Below are 14,053 nucleotides of genomic sequence, written 5' to 3' on the forward strand. Positions count from 1 at the left end.
CTTCACTCCCCGTCAACGGCGCCAGAAAAGATTCTTGATGATCCAAAAGTGTAGGGGGTCTATCGCAGTCCTTTTGATAAGAGTGTTGAACCCAACAAGGAGCAGAAGGAAATGACAAGCGGTTTTCAGTAAAGTATTCTCTGCAAGCACTGAAATTGTAGGTAACAGATAGTTTTGTGATAAGATAATTTGTAACGGGTAACAAGCAATGAAAGTAAATAAGGTGCAGCAAGGTGGCCCAATCCTTTTTGTAGCAAAGGACAAGCCTGGACAAGTTCTTATAATGAGAAAAGTGCTCCCGAAGACACATGGGAATTATCGTCAAGCTAGTTTTCATCATGCTCATATGATTCGCGTTTGTTACTTTGATAATTTGATATGTGGGTGTACCGGTGCTTGGGTACTGCACTTTCTTGGACAAGCATCCCACTTATGATTAACCCCTATTGCAAGCATCTGAAACTACAAAATAAGTATTAAGGCCTAACCATAGCATGAAACAAGTGGGTCTAAATCAGCCCCTTACGAGGCAACGCATAAACTAGGGTTTAAGCTTCTGTCACTCTAGCAACCCATCATCTACTTATTACTTCCCAATGCCTTCATCTAGGCCCAAATAATGGTGAAGTGTCATGTAGTCGACATTCACATAACACCACTAGAGGAGAGACAACATACATCTCATCAAAATATCAAACAAATACCAAATTCACATCACTACTAATAGCAAGACTTCACCCATGTCCTCAAGAACAAACGTAACTACTCACAAAGCATATTCATGTTCATGATCAGAGGGGTATTAATATGCATTAAGGATCTGAACATATGATCTTCCACCAAATAAACCAACTAGCATCAACTACAAGGAGTAATCAACACTACTAGCAACCCACAGGTACCAATCTGAGGTTTTGGTACAAAGATTGGATACAAGAGATTAACTAGGGTTTGAGAGGAGATGGTGCTGGTGAAGATGTTGATGGAGATTGACCCCGTCTCGATGAGAGGATCGTTGGTGATGACGATGGTGATGATTTCCCCCTCCCGTAGGGAAGTTTCCCCGGCAGAACAGCTCTGCCAGATCCCTAGATTGGTTCCGCCAAGGTTCCGCCTCGTGGCGGCGGAGTTTCGTCCCGTAAGCTTGCTTTTGATTTTTTTCCAGGGTAAAAGACCTCATATAGCAGAAGATGGGCACAAGAGGGCTGCCAGGTGGCCCACGAGGCAGGGGGCGCACCCAGGGGGTAGGGCACGCCCCCACCGTCGTGGGTGGTGGGTGCCCCTCCTAGGTGTTTCTGCCACTGGATATTTTTTATTAAGTCCCAAAATGACTTTCATGGAGTATCAGGACTTTTGGAGCTGTGCAGAATAGGTCCCCAATATTTGCTCCTTTTCCAGCCCAAAATCCCAGCTGCCGGGATTCTCCCTCTTCATGTAAACCTTGTAAAATAAGAGAGAATAGGCATAAGTATTGTGACATAACGTGTAATAACAGCCCATAATGCAATAAATATCGATATAAAAGCATGATGCAAAATGGACGTATCATGGCTCCACGACTAAGTCCTCGCACTAGGACATCTGTCGTGACTATTCCACGACAACGTAGCTGATACTTTGGATCAAACCAGTGTTTAACAAGGGCTCTCCAGTCTTCATCCGTTATATTTCCACTTGATATGTTTGGGCAAGTACACTATTAGCCTTGCCTTCAAAATTAGTTTTCCTCTGGTTATACTGATACTAACGCAGAGCAGACATGAAAACATGAGTGCTTGCTTGTCTAGTTGCATCATCTTGGCGATCCAACTTGAACCTCATGTATTGAAACTTATGGGAGTCTCATTACCAGCAACCTAGAAAGTATGGGATAGAGCAAGACGATATTGCTAATTTCCATAAATAACCATACTTACAGATAAATGGCCGAGGAAGGTGTTAAACTGGGTTTTGTCTTTGTCATTTCTATACTGAGTCCATGTTGGGAGGATACGTGCACGACATTTAACGGCAACGGCTGCCTCTGATACTAACTTGGCTGACTATGTAGCATCACGTCCTTTTTAAACCTACCTCAAAATGGATCTCTGCTACTTCTTGAGCTTGCGTTGGTTTATCCCTTGAAGAGGAAAGGGTGAGCAGCAAAGTAGAGATAAGTATTTCCCTCAGTTAGAGAACCAAGGTATCAATCCAGTAGGAGACAACACACAAATCACCTAATACCTGCACAGACAATCAAATAACTTGCACCCAACGTGATAAAGGGGTTGTCCATCCCTTCAAGGTCACTTGCAAAAGTGAGATCTAATAGAGATAGATGAAACTTAACAAAAGGTAAAGTAAATATTTTTGGTATTTTTGGTTTATAGATTGGAAAGTAAAAGATTGCAAAATAGTAGATCGAAAACATATATGATGGAAAATATACCCGGGGGGCATAGGTTTCACTAGTGGCTTCTCTCTTGATAGCAAATAATACGGTGGGTGAACAAATTACTGTCGAGCAATTGATAGAAAAGCGCAAAGTTATGACGATATCTAAGGCAATCATTATGAAATATAGGCATCACATCTATGTTAAGTAGACCAAAACGATTCTGCATCTACTACTATTACTCCACACGTCGACCGACTCCTTTCTGCATCTAGAGTATTAAGTTCATGAAGAACGGAGTAACACATTAAGTAAGATGACATGATGTAGAGGAATTAACTCAAGCAATATGATGAAAACCCCATCATTTTATCCTCGATGCCAACAATACAATACGTGCCTTGCTGCCCCCACTGTCGATGGGAAAGGACACCGCAAGACTGAACCCAAAGCTAAGCACTTCTCCCATTGCAAGAAAAACCAATCTAGTTGGCCAAACCAAACCGATAGTTCGAAGAGAACTACAAAGATACCAAATCATGCCTATAAGAATTTAGAGAAGATTCAAAGATAAGCTGATCATAAATCCAGAATTCATCAGATCTCGACAAACACACCACAAAATAAGATTACATCAGATAGATCTCCAAGAACATCGAGGAGAACATGGTATTGAGAATCAAAGAGAGAGAAGAAGCCATCTAGCTACTAGCTATGGACCCGTAGGTCTAAGGTAAACTACTCACGCTTCATTGGAAGGGCAATAGAATTGATGTAGAAGCCCTCCGTGATCGAATCCCCCTCCAGCAGGATGCTGGAAAAGGCCCTAGATGGGGTCTCACGGGTACAGAAGGTTGTGGTGGTAGAAAAGTGTTTTCGTGAATAATTCTGGTGGTTTGGGAACATATGTGAATATATAGGCGAAAGAATTAGGTTAGGGGAGTCACGGGGGGCCCCTGGGCGCGCCCTCCCCCCTTGTGGCCACCTCGTGGCTCTTCCTACTTGATCTCCAAGTCTCCTTGGTTTCTTTTGGTCCAAAAAAATCATCGCGAAGGTTTTATTCCGTTTGGACTCCGTTTGGTATTCCGTCTCTGCGAAGCTCAAAAACAAGGAAAAAAACAGAAACTGGCACTGGGCTCTAGGTTAATAAGTTAGTCCCAAAATTAATATAAAATAGCATATTAATGCATATAAAACATCCAAAATAGATAATATAATAGCATGGAACACTAAAAAATTATAGATACGTTGGAGACGTATCAAGCATCCCCAAGCTTAATTCCTGCTTGTCCTCGAGTAGCTAAATGATAAAAACAGAATTTTTGATGTGGAATGCTACCTAACAAATTTATCGATGTAATTTTCTTTATTGTGGCATGAATATTCAAATCCATAAGATTAAAAAAGGAAGTTTAATATTGACATAAAAACAATAATACTTCAAGCATACTAACAAAGCAATTATGTCTTGTCAAAATAACATGGACAAAGAAAGCTCATCCCTACAAAACCATATAGTCTGGCTATGCTCCATCTCCATGGACAAGCCAAGAAAATGTTTCATACTTTGATGTTCTCAAACTTTTTCAACTTTCACGCAATACATGAGCATGAGCCATGGACATAGCACTATAGGCGGAAAAGAATATGGTGGTTGTAGAGAAGACAAAAAGAAGGAGATAGTCTCACATCAACTAGGCGTATCAACGGGCTATGGAGATGCCCATCAATAGATATCAATGTGAGTGAGTAGGGATTGCCTTGCAACGGATGCACTAGAGCTATAAGTTTGTGAAACCTCAAAAAGAAACTAAGTGGGTGTGCATCCACCACGCTTGCTCACGAAGACTTAGGGTAGTTTGAGGAAGCCCATCATTGGAATATACAAGCCAAGTTCTATAATTAATAATTCCCACTAGTATATGAAAGTGACAACATAGGAGACTCTCTATCATGAAGATCATGGTGCTACTTTGAAGCACAAGTGTGGTAAAAGGATAGTAACATTGCCCCTTCTCTCTTTTCTCTCATTTTTTATTGGGCCTTCTATCATTTTTTTGGCCCCTTTTTTTATTTTTCGTCCAGAGTCTCATCCCGACTTGTGGGGGAATTATAGTCTCCATCATCCTTTCCTCACATGGGACAATGCTCAAATAATGAATATCATCACACTTTTATTTACTTACAACTCAAGAATTACAACTCGATACTTAGAACAAAATATGAATCTATATGAATGCCTCTGGCGGTGTACCGGGATGTGCAATGAATCAAGAGTGACATGTATGAAAGAATTATAAAAGGTGGCTTTGCCACAAATACGATGTCAACTACATGATCATGCAAAGCAACATGCCATTGATGAAGTGTGTCATAATAAATGGAATGGTGGAAAGTTTCATGGCAATATATCTTCGAATGGCTATGGAAATGCCATAATAGGTAGGTATGATGGCTGTTTTGAGGAAGGTATATGGTGGGTGTATGGTACCGGAGAAAGTTGCACGGTACTAGAGAGGCTAGCAATGGTGGAAGGGTGAGAGTGCGTATAATCCAATGACTCAACATTAGTCATAAATAACTCACATACTTATTGCAAAATCTATTAGTCATTAAAACAAAGTACTACGTGCATGATCCTAGGGGGATAGATTGGTAGGAAAATACCATCACCCGTCCCCGACCACCACTCATAAGGAAGACAATAAATAAATAAATCATGCTCTGACTTCATCACATAAGGTTCACCATACGTGCATGCTACGGGAATCACAAACTTTAACACAAGTATTTCTATAATTCACAATTTCTCACTAGCATGACTCTAATATCACCATCTTTATATCTCAAAACAATCATAAGGAATCAAACTTCTCATAGTATTCAATGCACTTTATATGAAAGTTTTAATTATATCCCTCTTGGATTCCTATCATATTAGGACTAAATTTATAACTGTTGGATTACGGGTTTCGTAAACCCTTGAAAGGTTCGAACTCTAGTGTGCGTGCGGAGATCTCAACCTACCCAGCCTGCCTACTCGCGATTCTCCTAAGCCTAGCGCGACGAGCTCGAAGGGACAAGGAGACACGACAATTTATCCTGGTTCGGGCCACCTTGCGGTGTAATACCCTACTCTAGAATTTTTGGCGGATTGCCCCAAAGGTCTGAGGATGAACTAGTACAGTGGATGAACTGGCCTCAGGAGGTGAGGTGTTCTTGGGCTCAACAGAGCTGGTAAGGTGGTCGGGTGAGAATGGATCTGATCCCCTTCTATGGTGGTAGCTAAGTCCTATTCATAGTGGCCTTGGTCCTCTTCCCGAATGTTGGAGGGAAGGGATCCCACAACGGCCGGATTTGAAAGGGGACAAGTAGTACAGCTTATCCTGACAAAAATGGTCTTCGCCTGCGAAAAGCCCTTGGTCGTGACGCTGCGGTGGGCTCGGTGATGACCTCCGTCCTGCCGTCCTGGCAGTCTTGGTCTTGTTGCACCAGAATGGAAACCTTTGGCTGATTCCTCAGGACTCCCCGCCTGCGGCTTGCCTCGCTCGCACCGAAGAGGAAACTGGCACTCTGCGCCCGCTGGCGCCCGCCTGGCCTTGGTCGTCATGGCTCATGTAAGCTGAGCCTCATGAGGTGCACCTTGCATTGAACTCTCCGCCCCTCGGGAGCCAGCCTAAAGAGGCTGATCCCCTCGGGGGTCTTGGCATCGTCTACCTCACGAGGCTTGGCCCCTCGCGAGGGTCTTAAGCTGCTGATGTTGAAGCTGGGCCATACTAGGTCGTCGATGGAGCCACGTGGTGGGCCGCAGGTAGGCAAGTCTGGGTACCCCCATATCCAGAACGCCGACAGTAGCCCCTGGGCCCAAGGCGCGCTCGGACTTGGCTTCCAGGAGAATCCAAAGGGTAAGTGCGGAGCGCCGCGGTCCCTAACCGCCTACGGCCTTGATGATGCATGGCGATTGATGGGACGTGGGCGTCTCCACTTCCCCACGCTGCCTCGGTAACTGTTCGACTTGACGGAACAATGCGGCATGCAGAAGATCATCATGGCGCGAGGTCATGGACGCTGGCGGTTGGCCTTCCTTGGCTATAAATGAGGATGGGGCAGAGCCCCCGCTCATCTCTCCTTCGTCTTGCTGCTGCCTGCTTCTTCTCCTTCTTCATCTTGCTTCCATGGCGCCAATCAGGAGGTTCTCGGCGGCCGAGAAGGGGAAGGCCCCTAGGGAGGGGCCTGATCCTCTCCCACCAAAGAAACGACTTTGCGTCCCTCATGATGCGAGCGTGGGGCGAGAGGTGCCCAAGCCTTGGAAATCGAGGCCTTCACTCGGCTTCCCTCTCCCCCTATACGCTCGCGCCCAGGATGAAGACGTGTGCCGTCGAGCGGCCGCCAACAATGGAGGATGGACCACCATTGCCTTGTCGACCGCGCCACGGACACACGCTGGGGACAGCTCGTGAGAGTTCGTGGTGTGGGCGGTGATGCCTCCCAATACCTGGATCCAGCTCCCGAGGTTCTTCGCCAACGAGCTGGCTCTGAGGGGGCCGCCTGAGTTGTGGATGCAGCACGCCGGATGCTGCAGCCTGGCCACTGGGGCTGAGGTCGAGGTGGTGACCCCCAGAGACGTCTTCATGACCCGCGGTTGGGTGAGGTCGCTCGGGCCTGACACACAGAGGGAGATCTTGTGATTCACTTTGAGTATGACGGTGCAGCCACCTTGTTCTTCAAGGTCTTCAACAAGGAGGGCGAACAGCTGGAATGCTGCCCTGGAGGAAGCAGCCCGCGGGAATCACAAACTTCGTCACAAAGCGGTTCACCATACGTGCATGCTACGAGAATCACAAACTTCAACACAAGTATTCTTTAAATTAATAATTACCCAACTAGCATGACTCTAATATCACCATCCTCATATCTCAAAACAATTATCAAGCATCAAATTGATCATAGCATCCAATTCACTTTCTATGGTAGTTTTTATTATACCCAACTTGGATGCCCATCAATCTAGGACCAATTTTATAACCATAGCAAATACCATGCTGTTCTAAAAGACACTCAAAATAATATAAGTGAAGCATGAGAGATCAACAATTTCTACAAAATAAAGCCACCGCCGTGCTCTAAAAGGTATAAGTGAAGCACTAGAGCAAAATTATCTAGCTCAAAAGATATAAGTGAAGCACATAGAGTATTCTAATAAATTCCAAATCAAGTGGGTTTCTCCCAAAAGGTGTGTACAGCAAGGATGATTGTGGTAATCTAAAAAGAAAAGACTAATATCATACAAGACGCTCCAAGCAAAACACATATCATGTGGCGAATAAAAATATAGCTCCAAGTAAAGTTACCGATAGACGAAGACGAAAGAGGGGATGCCTTCCAGGGCATCCCCAAGCTTAGGCTTTTGGTTATCCTGGAATATCTTGGGGTTCCATGGGCATCCCCAATCTTAGGCTCTTGCCACTCCCTATTCCATAGTCCATCAAATCTTTTACCCAAAACTTGAAAACTTCACAACACAAAACTCAACAGGAAATCTCATAAGCTCCATTAGTGCAAGAAAGAAAAACCACCACATAAGGTACTGTAATGAACTCATTCTTTATTTATATTGGTGTTAAACCTACTGTATTCCAACTTCTGTATGGTTCATATCCCCCGATACTAGCCATAGACGCATCAAAATAAGCAAACAACACACGAAAAAAAGAATCTGTCAAAAACAAAACAGTCTATAGTAATCTGTAACTTTCGAATACTTCTGGACCTCTAAAACCCCTATCAAAATAGGAAGTCCTGGGAAATTTGTCTATTGATCTACATAAAAAGAATCAATGCAAAATCACGTTTCTGTGAATTACTAAAATTATTTTCGTGCGCGCAAAGTTTCTAATTTTCACTATCACTGTAGGTTATCCTACAGGTTCTACTTGGCACAAACACTAATTAAAACATAAAACCACATCTAAACAGAAGCTAGAAGAAATATTTATTACTAAACAGAAGCAAAAAGAAAGAAGAAAAATTGGGTTGCCTCCCAACAAGCGCTATTGTTTAACGCCCCTACCTAGGCATAAAAGCGAGGATAGAACTAAGTATTGCCATCTTTGGCATTCAATTCTTCAATAGAGCACTTATAATTTTTAGGAGTTTCTTTCTTTTTAGCAATGATTAAACTCCTAGGCAAGAAATCAAGAAATTCATTTGAATCAAAAGGTTCCTTTATGATAGAGAAACAATTGGGGTGAACACTTATTGATTTGAGATCCGCATTTTCCTTACTAGAAGATTCACCCTTATTTTTAGGAACATACATTAATTTGGCAATTTTAGTAGGCGGAGTGGGAGTATCCTTCACGGATGAAAAGGCAGCCCCTAAGTTGGTAATGATATCCTCAAGTTTACCGATTCTTGAAGAATTTTGATCTAATTTTTCATTAACTATAGGTTATTTATCCTTAAAACTCTTCAGAGTAGCTCCAACCCTAGATCCAAATTGGGTGATTTGATTGTGGATCTTTTTATCCAAATTTTCAATTAACTCAACAGTGGAAACTTTATTTTCAATAATTTCAAGCCTTTGCATCACATGTTCTAGAGATAAGATAGTTCCATTAGCCAAGAGAGGTGGTGGACCAAACAAATCTAACATAGCGTTATAAGCATCAAAAGTGTGGCTACCCAAGAAATTCCCTCCGGTAATCGCATCAAGAATACATCTATTCCAATGTGTAATGCCTACATAAAAATTGCGAAGAAGAACGGAAGTAGATTGCTTCCTAGTAGATCTATTTTGAGCATTGCAAATTCTATGCCAAGCATCTATTTTGAGGACTTCGTGATCGGGAGTATTAACAATAATAGGAGGACTAGCCATAGCGATGAGCACACAAAAGAAGAGCGAAAGAGGGAGACAAACGGGAAAGAGAGGGCGAATAAAACGGCAAGGGTGAAGTGGGGGAGAGGAAAACGAGAGGCAAATGCCAAATAATGTAATGCGAGGGAGATGAGTTTGTGATGGGTACTTGGTATGTCTTGACATGAGCGAAGACCTCCCCGGCAACGGCGCCAGAAATCCTTCTTGCTACGTCTTGAGCTTGCGTTGGTTTTCCTTGCAGAGGAAAGGGTGATGCAGCAAAGTAGTGTAAGTATTTCCCTCAGTTTTTGAGAACCAAGGTATCAATCTAGTAGGAGGCTCCTCAAAAGTCCCACACACCTAAACAAACAAACAAGAACCTCGCAACCAACGCAATAAAGGGGTTGTCAATCCCTTCACGGCCACTTGCAAAAGTGAGATCTGATAGAGGTAATATGATAAGATAAATATTTTTGGTATTTTTATGATATAGATTGGAAAATAAAAGTAGCTGGAAAACTTATATGATAAAAGATAGACTCGGGGGCCATAGGTTTCACTAGTGGCTTCTCTCGAGATAGCATAAGTCTTACGGTGGGTGAACAAATTACTATCGAGCAATTGATAGAAAAGTGCATAGTTATGAGATTATCTAGGCATGATCATGTATATAGGCATCACGTCCGTGACAAGTAGACCGAAACGATTTTGCATCTACTACTATTACTCCACACATTGACCGACTCCTGCCTGCATCTAGAGTATTAAGTTCATGAAGAATAGAGTAACACATTAAGAAAGATGACATGATGTAGAGGGATAAACTCAAGCAATATGATATAAACCCCATCTTTTTATCCTCGATGGCAACAATACAATACGTGTCTTGCTGCCCCTGCTGTCACTGGGAAAGGACACCACAAGATTGAACCCAAAGCTAAGCACTTCTCCAATTGCAAGAAAGATCAATCTAGTAGGCCAAACCAAACTGATAATTCGAAGAGACTTGCAAAGATAACTTAATCACACATAAAAGAATTCAGAGGAGATTCAAATATTTATCATAGATAAACTTGATCACAAACCCACAAATTCATAGAATCTCGACAAACACACCGCAAAAAGAGTTACATCGAATAGATCTCCAAGAAGATCGAGCAAAACTTTGTATTGCGATTCAAAGAGAGAGAAGAAGCCATCTAACTAATAACTATGGACCCGAAGGTCTGTGGTAAACTACTCACAACTCATCGAAGAGGCCTTGGAGATGATGTAGAGGCCCTCCATGGTCAATTCCCCCTCCGGCGGAGCGCCGGCAAAGGCTCCAAGATGGGATCTCGCGGATACAGAAGTGTAGCGACCAGACCTCAAACAGTCTGATCTTTGCACATCAGTGTCATCCCTGGATCGGTAATGCTGACACGCACAGTACTTGAAGAATTTATAACAGAGTAGCAATCACACACTTATTACATCAATGTCTCAAAAGAGAACTTATTACAATAAATATGGCTTAAGGCCATCTAAAAACAATAACAGCGGAAGGCTTGGAAGATAAAGCGAGTCCATCAACTCCAACAACATCACTGAGTGAAAGATCGCGACCTAAGGCACCTTACTCGTTGTCTGAAAAGTCTGCAACATGAATGTTGCAGCCCAAAAACGGGTCAGCACATGGAATATGCTGGCAATGTAACACATAGAGAGTAATGAACAGAATAATGCTATTACTACATGCATATATGGCTGGTGGAAAGCTCTATGGTTACAGTTTTGCATAAAGCCAATTTTCCCTACAACAAAGGAATAAATTTTATTTAACCATCATGGTGGTTGTTAAACATTAAGAAGGTTCACCCAACTCAATCCCAATTAAGCATCATCATTAAACCCAAACAAAATTAAATCAAGTAACATGATGAGATTCACATGATAATCCAAGTACTAGATACTCAAAACATCCATAACCGGGGACACGGCTAACCATGATTAGTTTATACACTCTGCAGAGGTTTGTGCACATTTCCCCACAAGACTCGATCTCCTCCGTTGGATTTCTCGCACTACATGGTTTTTGAGAAAGGGATGATCGAGACACAGTCTTTCAGAAGTGTTAGCACCATACGATGGGTAGACAGTTACACCTACTTTCCCCTACATCTGCTAGTCTACCACTATAAGAGTTCACACGACTTAATCAACTATGCTAGAGCCCATAGTAGCTTGTGGCTGCACACGGAAGTTTCTAGCATGAATAATCTCATGATCCCGTTGAGCCTGGGTGGCCGTTCATAGGAGAATCACACGGTACCCTGGGATTTCCAGAAATACAGGCAACACTGGGTTCCCCAGGTGCCTCAATCCACCCAGATGTGTATTAAAGTTGCCACCTTAATTTGAACCATTAAATAACAATACTCACATCTGTCATGGATACACTCACCCAATCCACGTCTGCTAGCATAGCATAGCAATATAAGCAAACGTATAAGTAACTCCCAAAGGTTTGATAATGAACAGGACAATAGGTACTACCTCATCTACTTCCCAAAACCCACATATTAATCAGATCCTAACTGTGCAATTGTTTGAGGATTGATCTAATGCAATAAAACCGGGTAGTAAAGAGGTATGATAAAAGTGTTACTTGCCTTGCTGATGATCCGTGAAACCTAGAGACTCGTAGTAGCACGCTGCGCACTCCGGGTACTCTATCGCAAACAAACAAGCATACAATAAGCACTCATCTAATGCATGGGTAAAACTCAAATAAGAGATTTAACCAGAAAGTTCAACTTAAGAACTCTAGTTTGCAAAAAGAATCAAATCAAACGAAGCAACTAAACTCAAACGGCAAAAGAAACAAGCTTCATTTACTAATCTAGACCTAAGTCAAATTTTACAGTAGAAAAAACTTGTTTGAGTTGGTTAAACGGAAAGAGGGTTTCGAGACGAAACTCCAGGCGCTTGAATCGTCTGATTCTGATAAACAAGCGAAAAGTTATACTAAAATGAAAATCGGATCAAAAATCGCGATCGAAAATAATCGCGAAAAACCCGAGAAAAAGAAAAACTGACGAACAGGCTAACGAACGAACGTTCGCTGTCTGCGGCGAAACGATGAAAACCGTTCGTTAAAACGAGCATACGGACGAACGTCCGCAAAATAAATAAACCGTCGGAAAAACTGATCTTATGAAATAAACCGGAATTAATAAACGGATCTAGATATAGGGTTTTACCGAAATAAACCAAAAAAAAACGGCAGCGGCGGTCAACTCCGGCGGCGGCGACGTTCAACTCCGGCGGCGGCGGCGACAGCGACGGCGGCGACAACGGCGGCGGCTGGGGCGGCGCGGGGCCCGAGGCAGCGGTGGCTAGGGTTTGGGGCGTGGGGTGGGCTGGGGCGGCGGCGGGCTGCGCGGCAGGGGGGGCCGACTTATAAAGCCCCCCCGGGCGGAGTCCCGGTCGGGTACGGCCCGGAGTCGGTTTCCTTTTTTTTAAATAATTCCGACGTGCTGAAAAAGAAAGAAAAGAAATACTAAACGGACTCCAAAAATCCCGAAATAAATTTTCCCCGTCCTCTAAAAATATGCCGGGCACGATGAACATTTAATTGTGCCTAAAATGCAATTTTGAAAAACGCACATTTTTCCTAATTCAAATAAAATAGCAATAAAATCCCAAAATAAAATCTTATTTGATTTTAATATTTAATCTCCAATATTTCTTTATTTCGAGAAAGTCATTTTATTCCCTCTTTTTTATTTTTATAACAGAAATATACGAAGAGAAAATAATTAAAATCAAATGATCCTCTTTTCAAAATTTGAGAAAAGTCAAATATGAAAATAACGAAATCCCCAACTCTCTTCGTGGGTCCTTGAGTTGCGTAGAATTTCTAGGATCTAGCCAAAATGCATTAAAATATGATATGCAATGATGATCTAATGTATAACATTCCAAATTGAAAATTTGGGATGTTACAAACCTACCCCCCTTAAGGTGAATCTCGCCCTCGAGATTCGGGTTGGCTAGAAAATAGGTGAGGGTGGTCCTTCCGTAAGTCTTCCTCTCGCTCCCAGGTGGCTTCGTCCTCAGTATGGTGGCTCCACTAAACTTTGCAGAACTTGATAACCTTGCTGTGCGTGACTCGGCTGGCAAACTCGAGAACCTTCAAAATTATCTTTCAAATCCAGATACATCTTGGTATTTCCTAGGTGAATCAAATACGGTGAATCATGGGCCTCCTGCAGAATCAACTTCCTGATCTCCGGGTCATTAGGCACATAAACGCGGTCCTCAAACCATAAGGTATCGTGCTTATCCTCACGAAATCCCTTAGCTTTTCCTTTGCTCATCTTCTGCTTTATCTCGGCAATCTCCTTGTCTGTCTTTTGAGCGTCTCTGATCTTATCCATCAAAGTAGACTGAATCTCCAATGCTGCTACATAGCCTCTCGGAACTATCTCCAAACATAGCTCGCGAGATCCTCGGCTAACTCCTTTGGTAACTCTCTGGTCAGGAGGGTGTTGACATGGCTCTTGCGGCTCAACGCATCGGCTACTACGTTAGCCTTTCCTGGATGATAATGCAAGCTCATATCATAATCCTTAATGAGCTCCAACAATCTCCTTTGCCTCAGATTCAACTCCTTCTATGTGAAGATGTACTTCAAACTCTTGTGATCCGTGTACACCTCACAATGGTTTCCGATGAGAAAATGTCTCCATGTCTTCAACGCATGCACTACGGTGCTAACTCCAAATCATGGGTGGCATAATTCAACTCATGGGGCTTAAATTGTCGTGAGGCATACG

This window comes from Triticum aestivum, chromosome 4B (assembly GCF_018294505.1).
Source record: "Triticum aestivum cultivar Chinese Spring chromosome 4B, IWGSC CS RefSeq v2.1, whole genome shotgun sequence".
NCBI classification, from domain to species: Eukaryota; Viridiplantae; Streptophyta; class Magnoliopsida; order Poales; family Poaceae; genus Triticum; species Triticum aestivum.